The following is a 13397-nucleotide window of genomic DNA, read 5'->3' as shown; positions in this document are numbered from 1 at the left end:
TTTTTGGGGGTTGCGGAATGATTTTCTACATATATGTAAACCAGCTTACTAGCGTTGCCATATGGCAACAGGACATTTCAAAGACCCTGGGTCCAGGACATAAATTCTAGATCTCGAGCATTCAAACATTCTAGTCTTCATAGTTGTACTCATGTGTTCGTACGAATAGATGAAGTAAAAACCACTTGAACACCGTATCGAGGTCGATGTGAAGTGCTTGAGCTCATATCAGACTATGTATTCAAGATTGACGTCCATGGTAAGGCAACCATAGTATCAACAGAAAGGCTTAAGCCTGCATTTATTGAAGCAGAAAATCAGAATACGAATGGCACAAGTAACTCAACCGTAGTGCCATCAACGAGCAACTCCAGGAGTCCAAATATACCGCGCACATACTCCAGAAGCCGGCATTGCAACGATACGTGACTTCTCAGGTGCATCGAAGTCACGCCTGGGAGGCTACTGCGGCAACATGCTAACTTTTCTGTACGACGGCAACCCGTTTTGGGCTAATGACAGATTCTTGAACGCAACGAACGACGCACAACACGTTTAAGCAAGAACATCTCAATTTTTAACTAAATTTAATTTATTAGTTGTAAGAGTATTATTTATGTAAGAAATTTACGTTGGATTAATAAACGTATAATCTAACGTGACTACATTAGTATCAATACAATCAAGTACACTACAGATATCGCGTTACAGTCTGTTATTAGTTTTGCGTGTTTGCCGTAGATATAGTACCGAAATCGTTCGGAAGATTCAACGACAGCAAGCGTTTCGAGTTCATAACTGTGGTACTTTTTCTCCGCGTCAGTGCTCGCTCGGCTATAATATATAACCGGTTTTCAACTTTCGTTTTCTTTTTGTAATAAAACACCAGTCTAAGGTTGTGAGACCTGCGCATAATCTTCGACACTTCACAGCTCCGCGCTTGAACCCACGCCTTTCCTGCTTGGTCGATCATGTGCACCTCTCGCTTTCGTTTAATCTCGCCCAGCCTAATTGGGACGTCTACGGAATAAGCTTCAAGGGATGCGCCCTTTTTATCTAATTCATCCGCTTTTTCATTCTATTCCCATATGCCCTGGCACCCAATATAGATGTGTGCTCCTTCCTCTCCCGATTCTCTCCAGCGACTGCTTGCACTCTAACACGCATTTAGATGCTGTGGTATGCGAGATTATTACCCTATTATTGCTTTGGTTACGGCTACTATTTCCGCTTGGAAACCGCTACAGTAATCCGGCAGCCTGCAGGATCTATTTATTTCCGGATCAGCACAGTATACCGAAGACCCTACTCCTTCCACTACTTTGGAACCATCCGTGTACACATGTATCGCCTCGTCTGCCATTTGAGCACCCTTGCGCTAATCGTCTACCTCTATTGTGGCCTTAAGATCGCCCTCGAAGCGCAGATAGGGAATCGGGTAGGCTGTTCGTCTTGTGATTGATGACGCTATACTACTACGGCCGTATGGTCGGCGCTCAAGCTGTCCCGAGGCACCGAGACTGGTTGCAGTTGCTAACGCTATGTTCTTTGCTACCAGGTCTACAGGTGGAATGTGCAGAATGGCATACAGTCCAGCTGTCGTGGTTTTTTTCAGGGCTTCCGTAATGCTAAGGTCTGCATACCCCTCTAATTTTTTAAGGTAGGTTGCTGTTTGTGTGGCTTTTCACCAGACAAGAACTCCATAGTATAGGATAGGGCTTTCAATCGCTATAAAAACCCAATGAGAAAGAGAGGGCAATAAGCCCCACGTACGCCCCAGCATTCTTTTACATGCATAAAGTGCCGTTGAAGCCTTCTTCACCCTCTCCTCCACGTTGAGCTTCCATGACAGCTTATGTCTAGGATGATTCCTAAATACTTTGTGCATGGTTTCTCTTGTAGGGTCACCCCTCCTAACTTAGGCCTGATCTAATTTGGGACCTTATACCTATTTGTAAACAAGACCATATCCGTCCTATCCGTGTTGACATTCAACCCGACATTTGATGGCCAGGTATGAATATCCCGAAGCGCCCGATCCATCAAAGAGCTAATCGTTGAAAGGCACTTTGGACTTATGACAATTGCAACATCATCCGCGCAAGCCGCAAGTTTTACGGGTCCCTCATCAAATGGCCTGAGCAGTTGGTTGATGACCAGCGTCCACAGCAGAGGTGATAGCACCCCTCTCTCCGGCGTTCCCCTGTCCACTGATTTCGTGGCCTCGTACAATCCCCATTGTGATGTAATCTTACTGCAATTTAACAAGCAGCCGCTCCATCTGGTTAAGGCTGGATGTACTTTAATGTAATATGAGTTGGGTTTTGTCTATATATATATTTTTATTTTTTATTTTTATTTTTTTTTTTTTTTTTGTAATTTTAAAAATAATTCACATTTAATTTTGGTCTTAAAATTAACACAGGGTGTATATATATAAAAATAGAAAATTCTGATTGGTCCCGTCTTCCTTCTTCAGTACCTTATTCAATTGATATGATTCGTTTCGTTTCCATGAGTGGCACCTTTGCGTGTTTGTCGTTTATCATTTCGACCCTCACCCGCTGTGCTTTCCACCGGAATGTCCAGGTTTTCTTGGATTGGTTGGCCGGTCGCTTTAGCCTTAGTTCTCTGAAAAATTGCTGGTGATCCGGCAATTTTCTTGCGTTGTTTTTGTTGTTTCGTTGGTTTCGGGGGCGCGCCGTTCTTACGACTCTGTCGCCGACTCTTCCTCCCGGATGGCCATTAGGTGGTTTATTGTGGCCCATGAAAAATTTGTATGCGTTGGATCCTTGGTTTGTTTGCCGGCCATAATGTTGCCTCAAACGGTGGGCGCCATGGGCGGATCGGTTGGTGTGCGTTGACGGTATTTGCGACTCATGTTGGACGGTTTGTTTTCTGGAATGAATAAATAAACGGGTTGTTTAGGATTCGTACTGCTCCCTCCGTGCGCACTTGCTGCGGTGCTGTAAGATCTCTACCGAAATTGATTTCTGCTGCCGATGCTGTTGTAGATTCGTGACTAGCCGTGTTTATCGCGAATACTATTTGCGGAATCTCCTGGTCCCAGATGCGGTAGTTGTCCTTGCATCGCTGAGCTATCATGGTCTTCACGACTCGGTTGGTTCGCTCGGTGGGGTTTTCGTGCGGTGCGTATGCTGCCGTAAACTTGTGATCGATGCGGTGGTCGTTCAAAAACGTTGCTAATGCCTTGACGACGAATTGTTTGCCATTGTCGGTGAGGAAGGTTTTCGGGCAGCCAAATCGATATATGACTCTTTCTTGGAGTGCTTTGATCACGCTTGCCGTTGTCGCCTGGCGCACTGGGACCAACTCCACCCACTTGGAGAATTTATCCACCATGACGAGGAGACACGTATTTCCTTGCTTGGTACGAGGCAGTGGTCCCACGAAGTCAGCGGTTACTATTTCGCATGGTCGTAATGATTGCATAGTTGTCATCAATCCTGCTGGGCGTCTTTGCTCGGCTTTATATTCCGCGCATCTGATACACTTCCGTACGTGTTTCAGTATGTCGCGGAACATCTCGGTCCGTTAATAGTTCTGTTGCGCTCTTTTGAGCGTTTTCTTCACTCCGAGATGTCCGGCTGCGGCGGCATTGTGAACTTCCTGTAGTACTTCTTTTCGTCGGTCGGCTGGGACGCACAGCTTCCATTGCGGTGCTCGCGAGAGTTGATTCCTCGGGAAAATGTGGCGGAAGAGTCGGTTATCGACGATCTGATAATCTGGATGTGCCTGCGGTTGTTCCTGTATTGTCTCGCATTCCTCTCGTGCCAGTCGTTTGTTCCGTTGGTTATGGTGTATCGTCTTCAGCGTGTTGTAGCGGGCAGCGGGAGAGCGCGTCGGCTACCACATTTTGTGCTTCTTTCCTGTATTCTATCTCGAAGTTATGTTGTTGTAATTCCAGTGCCCATCTTGCTAGACGTCCAGAGGGGTTTTGGAGCGAGTGCAGCCATTTTAGTGAGTGGTGGTCGGTGATGACGGTGAAGTGATACCCTTCCAGGTACGGTCCCATCTTACGGATGCCCCATAGCACGGCGAGGCATTCTTGTTCGGTGGCCGAGTATCGCTTTTCCAGCTGGGTTAGGCTTCGGCTGGCGTAAGCTACCACATTCTCGTGGTCGGAATTGCGTTGATAGAGCATGACGCCCAGGCCCTCTCCGCTCACGTCGGTCTGGAGAAAAAACGGTCGAGAGAAGTCTGGACAACAAAGTATTGGCGCGCTGGAAAGCCTGTCCTTGAGTGCTTTGAAAGCGTGATTTTGTTGCGCCTCCCATTTCCACACTTGTCCCTTTTTCAGCAGTTGGTTAAGCGGTGCGGCGAGCGTAGAGAAGTCTGCCACGAAGCGGCGGTACCAGGACGCGAGTCCAAGGAAACGGCGGAGCTCTTCGAGCGTTTTCGGTGCGGGCATCTCCTGTACAGGGGAAACTTTTGCTGGATCGGTGTGAATTCCTTTCGAACTGATGATGCGTCCTAGGTAATGGAGTTGTTGCTGGACGAAGCTGCACTTTTCGAAGCTTACTTGCATCTTGTGTTGTAGGCGTTCGAACACTTCCCCCAAGATCGCCAAGTGTTCTTCGAAGGTATCTCCCAACACGATGATATCGTCCAGGTAGGCGAAAACTTTTGGTTGGAGTTCGGGCCAAGTATTGAATCCAGAGCGCGTTGAAATGTAGCTGGAGCAGAGTGTAGGCAAAATGGCATAACTTTCCACTGGAACAATCCCCTGTCAGGAACTGTAAATGCGGTGTATGGTCGAGATGCTCTGGCGAGCGGGATCTGCCAGTAGCCGTTCTTCAAGTCAATAGTAGAGATGAATTTCGCCTCTTTCAGCTGGTCGAGAATGGCTCCAATTTGCGGCAACGGGTAAGCGTCTGGTTCGCTAGCGGCGTCGAGCTGACGGTAATCTATGCACATCCTCCAAGTGCCCTGTTTTTCACGGATTAGCACGATTGGCGGGCTGTACGCGCTTCGAGATGGCTCTATTCTTCCTCCTGCTAATAACTCGTCTACCTCTTCCTTGATGACTTGTTGCATGGCCGGGTTGCGGGAGTAGTATCGTTGCTTCATCGGTTGGTTGTGTTTGAGGCGAATCGTATGCTCAGCTGCAGTGCTTGGTCCGATGATTTCGCCAAACCGCTTTTGGTCGTGTGCCAGGAAGTTTCCCAGTTCCGTGTTTTGATCGTCACTCAGGTGGTTTCGGCTCGTCAATGCGCATAGCGTATCCAGTTCGGCTGACCATCCAGCGTGAGGATGATTCCCCTTTTTCTGAGGAAGTCCATTCCGAGGATTACCTGTTCGGCCAAGTTTGGGATGACGGACAGCATCGCGTCTGTGGCTCGTCCTTGATACACCATCCTTGCCGAGTAGGAGTTCGGGTGGTCCCCTCGGCTTCTCTGGTCGGACGTACGGTGCTTAGCGGCTTCCTTTAATAGCGTTGGGAGGCGTCCTGGATACGTTCTCGGTAATGAGGCTAGTCGGAGGGCATGGGAAGTCGCTGGAGAGGATGTTGTCTTGGCCACACCGGGAGCAGAACTTCCTTCAGGGGCCCTTACATTGGAAGCGGTGGTGTCCGCGTTCCTTGCAGCGCCAACAGCACTCCTTGCTGTCGTATTCCATGGCTAGGTGGTATAGGCTGTGGACTACCATTTTTCCCTATTTTGCTTCCTCGCCTCTTAACAGCTCATACTTTTCCGTTAGCTCCAGGAGCCCCTCGATCGTCCTAAACTCGCTGCGCTTGACGAAAAGGGGGTATTCCACGCGTAGACCATCGTAGATCCGTTCAAGGTGATTCTCTTCGCACATCGTCGGGTGTTGGCGGATCAGCGTTTCCAGTGCGAGTGTCGTCCTTGGCCTTCTCCCGGCCTTGCTGTTTGCGTTTTCGGATGGCCTCTTCCAAATGTCAAATGTTGCACCTCCTTCCGCAGATCACTCCAGCGGTGGTGTATGTGTTGCTTACGGGCGCGGTACCATTGTGCTGCTTTCCCGCGTAGAGGCTCCGGTAGCGTTGGGAGGAGCCGGTCGACGGGAATGCGGTAGCATTCGGCGAGCTCCTCTATCCTCTCAAGAAATTCGTGCAGTGACTCCTTTCCCGAAAAGTGTAATTCCCAGCGGCGAACGATATTCATAAGTTCACCGTCGCTCATTTCGTCTCTTTTCGGTGATGCGTTCTCTCTCTTTCCTCCGTGCGGCTGTGAGCTGTGGATCTGGATTGAAGGGATCGGATTTGTTGTTGGCTGAGGTAGCATAGCGGACTTCCACGCTTCCTCGTTCACTTCTCGTTCCAGCTCTTTCAGCAGGTCTTCACTTGATTTTCTGGCGCGTTTCGCTCGCACGTAAGTACTCAGTGCGCGACGCAGCTCGGCTACGGTTTGGCCTTCCACGTCGATTCGGTGTTCCTTACACTCCTCCATCAGCCACTCCCTCCTCAGTAGGTAGATCCAATTGAGCGAGTCGGTGTTCAGCAGAGTGCCTTCCGGAACCGGTGAGTGTGTTGTTTCTAGCGGTGTGTTCGTTGAACCCGCCCCGGCAGTGTTGGTGGTAGTTGTAGTTGTTTTTCCACGGTCATCTGCGGAGGAGGGTCCCTGCTCCGGCGCCATTTATGATGTGGGTTTTGTCAAAGGCTGGGGTAACGCTCAGTCAATCCATAGTCGAGTAAAGGTCCCACAAACCACTACTGAATAGATACACAATATTTATGTGTTACGAACACACGCACACACGGCTGGAGATATTAGGTGGGCAGCAGCTTTCCGTCGCAAGATGGCGAGGGGGCGGAGCGGCCCCTAACGGTCGTTGGGATAGAGGAGCTTCAGTAAAATGGTTGAACGGTCGGGTAACGGACGGGTTGGTCCGGCGGTACGGAAGAAGCGGCGGGATAGAAGCAGCGGCTCAACGGCGGTAGGATGGCAGACGGCCAACAGTCGTCGTAGCAGCGGCGTAACGGATGCAGCGGCTTAACGGCGGTAGGATGGCAGACGGCCAACGGTCGTCGTAGTAGCGGCGTAACGGGTGTAGCGGCTTAACGGCGGTAGGGTGGCAGACGGCCAACGGTCGTCGTAGCAGCGGCGTGACGGATGCAACCGCGGTGGGCTACGGAGCGCGTACCAGGGCCGGGGTGAGAGGGGAAATAGGCTGGCGACGGGGTTTACTTGGACAGCGGCTGCGTGTTCCGGGCGGGGTAGGATGGTCGTACCGGCGGTCTTGTATTGTTCGGTCGGCTTCACCAGGATCGGGCTGATCGATTGTATTTGGCAGGCTCGATAGTCGGCGGGGTCAGTCACCTGCGGGAGAAACAGCGAGGATTCGTTAATTCTGGTTTCACCGCTGAACACCACCGCCTCCCTACTTGCTTACTAGTAGAAGGTGCGTAAGGGGGCGGGGTTGTACCCGCCGATATACCGTGGGTGGCCCGTGGGCGAGGGGAAGTGCACCTTAACGGCAATGCGGTAGCCCCTGTGCGCACGCATCGACTCACGGCCGAAACCAGTGCTGAGGGGAAGGGGTGGAATAGTCATGAAGGCGTCGGGCCGCTCAACGTCTAGGAGGGTGCGGGGGGCAAAGTAGCACAAGGCATCCTCCTCGTCGTACTTACCCAAGTGAAGGGTGACCCGCGCCATGGCAGCGCCCCTTCCACTCAGCCAGCCTAAGGTAGAACCGAGGGGAAGGGGTTAAATGGCCATGAAGGCGCTTCGCCCCCCCGCACCCAGGAGGGCGCGGGGGGGCAAAGTAGCACAAGGCATCCTCCCCGTCGTCCTTACCTAAGTGAAGGGTGACCCGCGCCATGACGGCGCCCCTGCCACTCAACCAGCCGAAGCTAGGACTGAGGGGGAAGGGTTGTATGGTCATTAAGGCATCGGGCCGCACAACACCTAGGGGGCGCGGGGGGCAAAGTAATACAAGGCATCCTCCCCGTCGTCCTTTCCTAAGTTAAGGGTGACCCGTGCCATGACGGCGCCCCTTCCACTAGCTAGCTAGCAGGAGGGAAAAGTATGTCTTAAAAAATACATCCACTCCCGCAGGCTCACCTGCGAAGACTGAATTGCAAAAATGCAAATTCGATGTTTATATGGGTGGTGCCGCAAACTGGTTGAGAAGTCAACATACCATTATTGTGTCTGCATTACGACGGAATCGTAAAGAGAAGAGGAAGAGCAAATGGTTTTTCGAAATCATTAGTACGGAATGTGTGAACATTGGAACAAAATAAATTAAAGAAAATTTGTAAAAAACACTGAAAAACGTTTATATTTTATTATCCACGCCCTTTTGTACAAAAAAAAGCAATAGAATATATTGCCGCAGTGTTATATTTTTTTGAGTGAAGTGCTTTTGTTTACGCGGCGTAGGCTGCCACCCGTCCCCTCTCCTCCTTGTACATACGTATATCTCTAAATTTATTTACAACCCATAGTTTGTATTGTATTCGATCTATTGAATTGTAATTTATATTGAAATATCCCTAGAATCAATGCATGGTATCTACCCTTGAATTCCCTAGTGGGAATCCTAATGGACGTGTGGCAGCCTCCACCGCGAAAATCCACCAAATTTAATTCGCCGCAAACGCAGGATGGCGATATGGCATGATCGCCAATCTGTCAAAAAACCACCACCGTTTTGGCAACATACATAGTTTTTTCTTTATATATCCAAATCTTGAAAAGTTGCTGGTGATTTTTTTTCTCTTTTGAGCTCTACAAAGAAGCTATTCAAATAAATAATACAAAACTTTACAATACTCTATGTCTAAATTCCAACCAATGTGAAATCCATCTTGACTTAGCTGTCCTTTTATAGTCTGTGTTTGCAGTGGATTTTTGAAGTTTATAGCTTTGCGTAAATCTTAATATAAATGTATGAATTCAACTTAATATTGAAATTAGCCGAATTAAAGATAAATATTTGATTAATGTAAAAAGATCGTATTTTATTGAGTGGATTAGTACTGCATTTCGTGTGCAGAATAAGGCAAAAGGTGGTGAAAAACGTTAAGGTTTCAGGAAAAACCAACTCGTTCAGCAAAGCAGAGTAAAGCGCAGCATAATCCTGCAGCAAATACCTACGATTTCCTGTAAATTTTTGATGTGTTTGAGAATTTTTAACAAACTCCGTGGTAATATTCCTAATTGGAAAGATATACAATTGTTCGCTTTGGCATACTTTCCGACGTATTGTGCGGAAGCAACCTGTGGAGATTGGCCGTTGGACGTCAGTATTGTTTCACACAAAACGCAACGAGAGGTCTAGGAGGAGTCAGTTGCCGCCAACATCGCCCTAATCCTCATCAGCAACATCATCAACACCAACATCACTATTGGCAAAACCACTGGACTGCAGGTGAGTGCTGTATTATCCTTCCTTTTAACTAATGGTCCTTCGTCGCCATTGACGAAACCAGCCTCTCAACAATATAAAAAACACGTACATACATTACGTATATCCCCCGAATAAATTTTGGTGTCTCCTGCCAAATCCAAATTTCTCCCGCCAGAATTATAATTTCCCGCCAAAAATACATTTATATATATATATATATACAGTATCACCCCCATATACACCTGTACGTAAAAGCGGTGCATTAAAAAATTTCGAGACAAATCCCACACACACTTGCACAAAGTTAGCTCATTGCCCTTTAATACTTGAGTCCCTTGCGGTATAAATTAAATACATATCTCCACATTTACATTGTTGACGATACCCAGCAAAAAATTCGGCCACTTTCACATAGTCTGAAATACCCAGCAGCAAATTCTGCAGGTCATCCCAACTGGTCTCAGACTACTCCCAATTAATCTAACTGGTCCTAACCTACCCACTCTTGACCGATAGGAAAGCTTCTGCCTTTGGTATTCCCTCATAAATAAACACCAGGCAGTCCCAAAAAATTCCCAAAATAGCAAAAGTAAAACTAAGCAAGTCCCTCTTCAGAATGGCTACCGTGGTCGAAAATAAATTTATATCCGAAACGGATCTCTTTTCGGATTACTGCGCTCGGTTCGGCACAACCGAGATCCAAGATAACACCGAGGCATCCCTAAAGTTAAAAGACAAAAATATTGATGTGTTCTGGGAAAGGCTACAGAGCGCATATGACGCTGTCGTGGAATCTGATGACAACGATCTTCCCGTCGACTTTAAGGCCTCAGCCTTCAATAAATACCGCGACTGCCTTATAGCATATGAAGACACAAAGGCAAGAATAGGCGATCAGCTCCAGCTAAGGTTACTAAGCAATCCCGTCCCCGCTACAACTACCACTCCCCAAGAAAATTCCGGGATGCACCTCAAAGTACCCGCCTGTGACACCGAAGTCTTTTACGGGAGTTATGATCAATGGCCGTCCTTCCGTGATATGTTCACGGCGGTCTATATCAACCACCCCAAACTCTCGAGCGCCCAAAAACTGTACCACCTCAGGTACAAAACCCAAGGGAAAGCCGGCCAGATAGTAAAGCAATTTCCACTGAGTGATGACAACTTTGCTCTGGCTTGGGAAGCTCTTAAATCCCGTTATGAAAATAAAAGAGTCCTGGTCGACAACCAAATAAAAGCCCTCATGAACCTCAAGCCCATTCCGACTGAAAACAGCGAAGACATCCAGCGATTGCAATCCTCCGTTAATAACTGTCTCCAGATATTAGCAACCCAACAAGTCTCGACAGACAGTTGGGACCCCATATTAATATATCTGGTAACCTCAAAACTGCTGGAAAATACAGTTGCGCTTTGGGAGCAATCTTTAAGCTCCAGAAGAGACCTACCGAACTGGTCCCAAATGGATCAGTTTTTGACTACTCGCTACGAGATAGTGGAAAGGGTGGATCAATGGCGACCAGCCAAATCCCGATATAACCCACCCTCCACTACTTTCTCAAAGCCTCCCTCAAGTCAAAACAATCCCCAGTTCAGGCAGGCTCAAACCCCTAACCAAAGCCGCAACCCCCCGCAGAACAACAACTACTCTCAAACTCGCACAAATGCTCATGTGGCCGAGCATCAAAAAGTATACGCCTGCAGAAAGTGCAAGCAGAACTCCCACAAGCTACAAAGCTGCTTGCATTATAAAAAGCTGGCAATCCCCGAACGGAAAAAATTCGTGAGAGAAAGCAATCTCTGCGAAAACTGCCTGTCACAAACCCACCTCGTAAAAGATTGCACAAGCACAGGAACGTGTCTATACTGCCAAGGTCGCCACAACTCCACCCTCCACGATACCGGAATATCACACCAAACCAATGGCCCTCGAAGAACGGCAGCCCAAGTAGCAACTACTCAGGACGTTACCAACCCAGATCCCAACGAGGAACTTCCCACCACCTCAAACGCTGCCCGCATTCAATCTTTGTATGCGGAAAATGATAGCAAGATCATTCTCCCCACAGCGATAGTGTCCATAGAACACCGAGGGGACTGCTTCAGGCTCAGAGCCTTAGTGGATCAAGGGTCACAGCGTAGCTTCATCTCGTCGAAAGCTCAAATCAAGCTAGGCCTCCCATATACCCACTCCCTATTTGAAATATCGGGAATGGGAGGCGGAGTAGTACAAACCTCCAACAAGCTATGCTCACTGACCCTAGTCTCAAATGACCACAAGGTAAAAATAAAGGCCCAGGCAATCGTGCTACCTCGACTCACTAGGCAGCTCCCAACACTCACGCTAAATAACGACCAAATACGTAAATGGTCACACCTCAAGCTAGCAGACCAGAATTCTCAGAATCCCTCCCAAATCGATCTGGTGTTAGGCAGCGATCTCATCCCTCAAATCATGCTAAATGGCATAGAAAAGATCTCGCCCACACTGCTAGCACAAAACACGATATTTGGCTGGATAATAAGTGGCCAAACCCCCGAAAAGGTCGGATCACACTCCTCTCAAGCGTGGGAAGTGACGAATGTCCAGCTGAATGAACAGCTAAGGCAATTCTGGGAAATCGAAGAAATACCCAGAACGCAAGTGGAAACCCCAGAAGATAAAATGTGCGAAGACTTTTATCAAAGCACGACCACTCGCATGGATGACGGTCGATATATGGTTCTGCTCCCCTTTAAACCAACGTTCCCGAACGATATCGACCTAGGTCAATCCCGTACTGCAGCCTTACGACAATTCCATGGCATGGAACGTACTCTCGCAAAAAAGGACGATCTCAAGCAGCAATACGACCAGGTACTCGAGGAATATCTGTCCCTAGGCCACATGGAAGAATGCATTCCCAATGAAATAGAATCCCTGGGTAAATACTGCTCATTCTATCTCCCTCACCATGCAGTCGTAAGGCCAGATAAAAAGACAACAAAAGTCAGAGTTGTGTTCAACGCGTCCAAAAAGTCGGGTTCCGGTCACTCCCTCAACGATGTTTTATGTACCGGACCCTCCAACCCGATCTCCGACTTATGTTGCTGAAATGGCGAACATATAAATACGTGTTTAATGGCGACGTCGAGAAAATGTACCGCCAAATTCTCTTGCACCCCGATGACCGAGACTACCAACGGATAATATTCCGAACCCCCGAACACAGTCCAATAAAGGACTACAAGTTAAAAACGGTCACCTTCGGGGTTAACTGCGCGCCTTTCCTGGCTATTCGCACTCTACACGAGCTGGCGAAAGACATAGCCGATTCCCATCCACGCGCAGCCCCAATACTAAAATCCGAGACGTATGATGACGATATTTTATCTGGCAGTCATGATCTTCAGTCAGCCGAGCAATCCCTAACAGAGACCATAGACGCTCTCAATTCAGCCGGCTTTCCCCTAAAAAAGATCACGGCAAACCATCCCAACATCCTCCAAAAAATATCGAAAACTGATCTGCTGGAAACAAACTTTCTCGAGTTCGAAAAGACTAGCACCGCCAAGACCCTGGGCATCCAGTGGAACGCCCTAACGGATACATTCTCGTATACCGTCGACTCAAATCCGGCATCCACTGCAGCCACGAAGCGGCAAATTCTCTCCTCTATTGCGAAACTTTTCGATCCCGCAGGGTGGCTGACGCCCATAATGATCCAAGCGAAGATGCTCATGCAAGAATTGTGGTTAGATGGGACCGAATGGGACGAGAAGGTTAAACCCATCCGTCTAGCCAAATGGGCGCAGTTCTCTCAAAACCTTCCCTCTATCTCAGCCATCCAGATACCCCGATGGACGAATTTTACGCCCGATCAATACGTTGAGCTCCACGGATTCTGCGACGCCTCAGAAAAGGCTTATTGCGCAACCCTGTACCTAAGAAGTACCGTCGGTACTCAGGTCCACTCTCACCTTATAGTGTCCAAAGGCAAAGTGGCTCCTCTCAAAACTATTAGTCTGCCACGCCTGGAGCTATGCGGAGCGCTCTTATTAGCAAAATTAGTCGCAGT

The sequence above is a fragment of the Eurosta solidaginis genome, chromosome 5 (assembly GCF_040869045.1).
Source record: "Eurosta solidaginis isolate ZX-2024a chromosome 5, ASM4086904v1, whole genome shotgun sequence".
NCBI classification, from domain to species: Eukaryota; Metazoa; Arthropoda; class Insecta; order Diptera; family Tephritidae; genus Eurosta; species Eurosta solidaginis.
Note: the sequence above shows the minus strand (reverse complement) of the source record.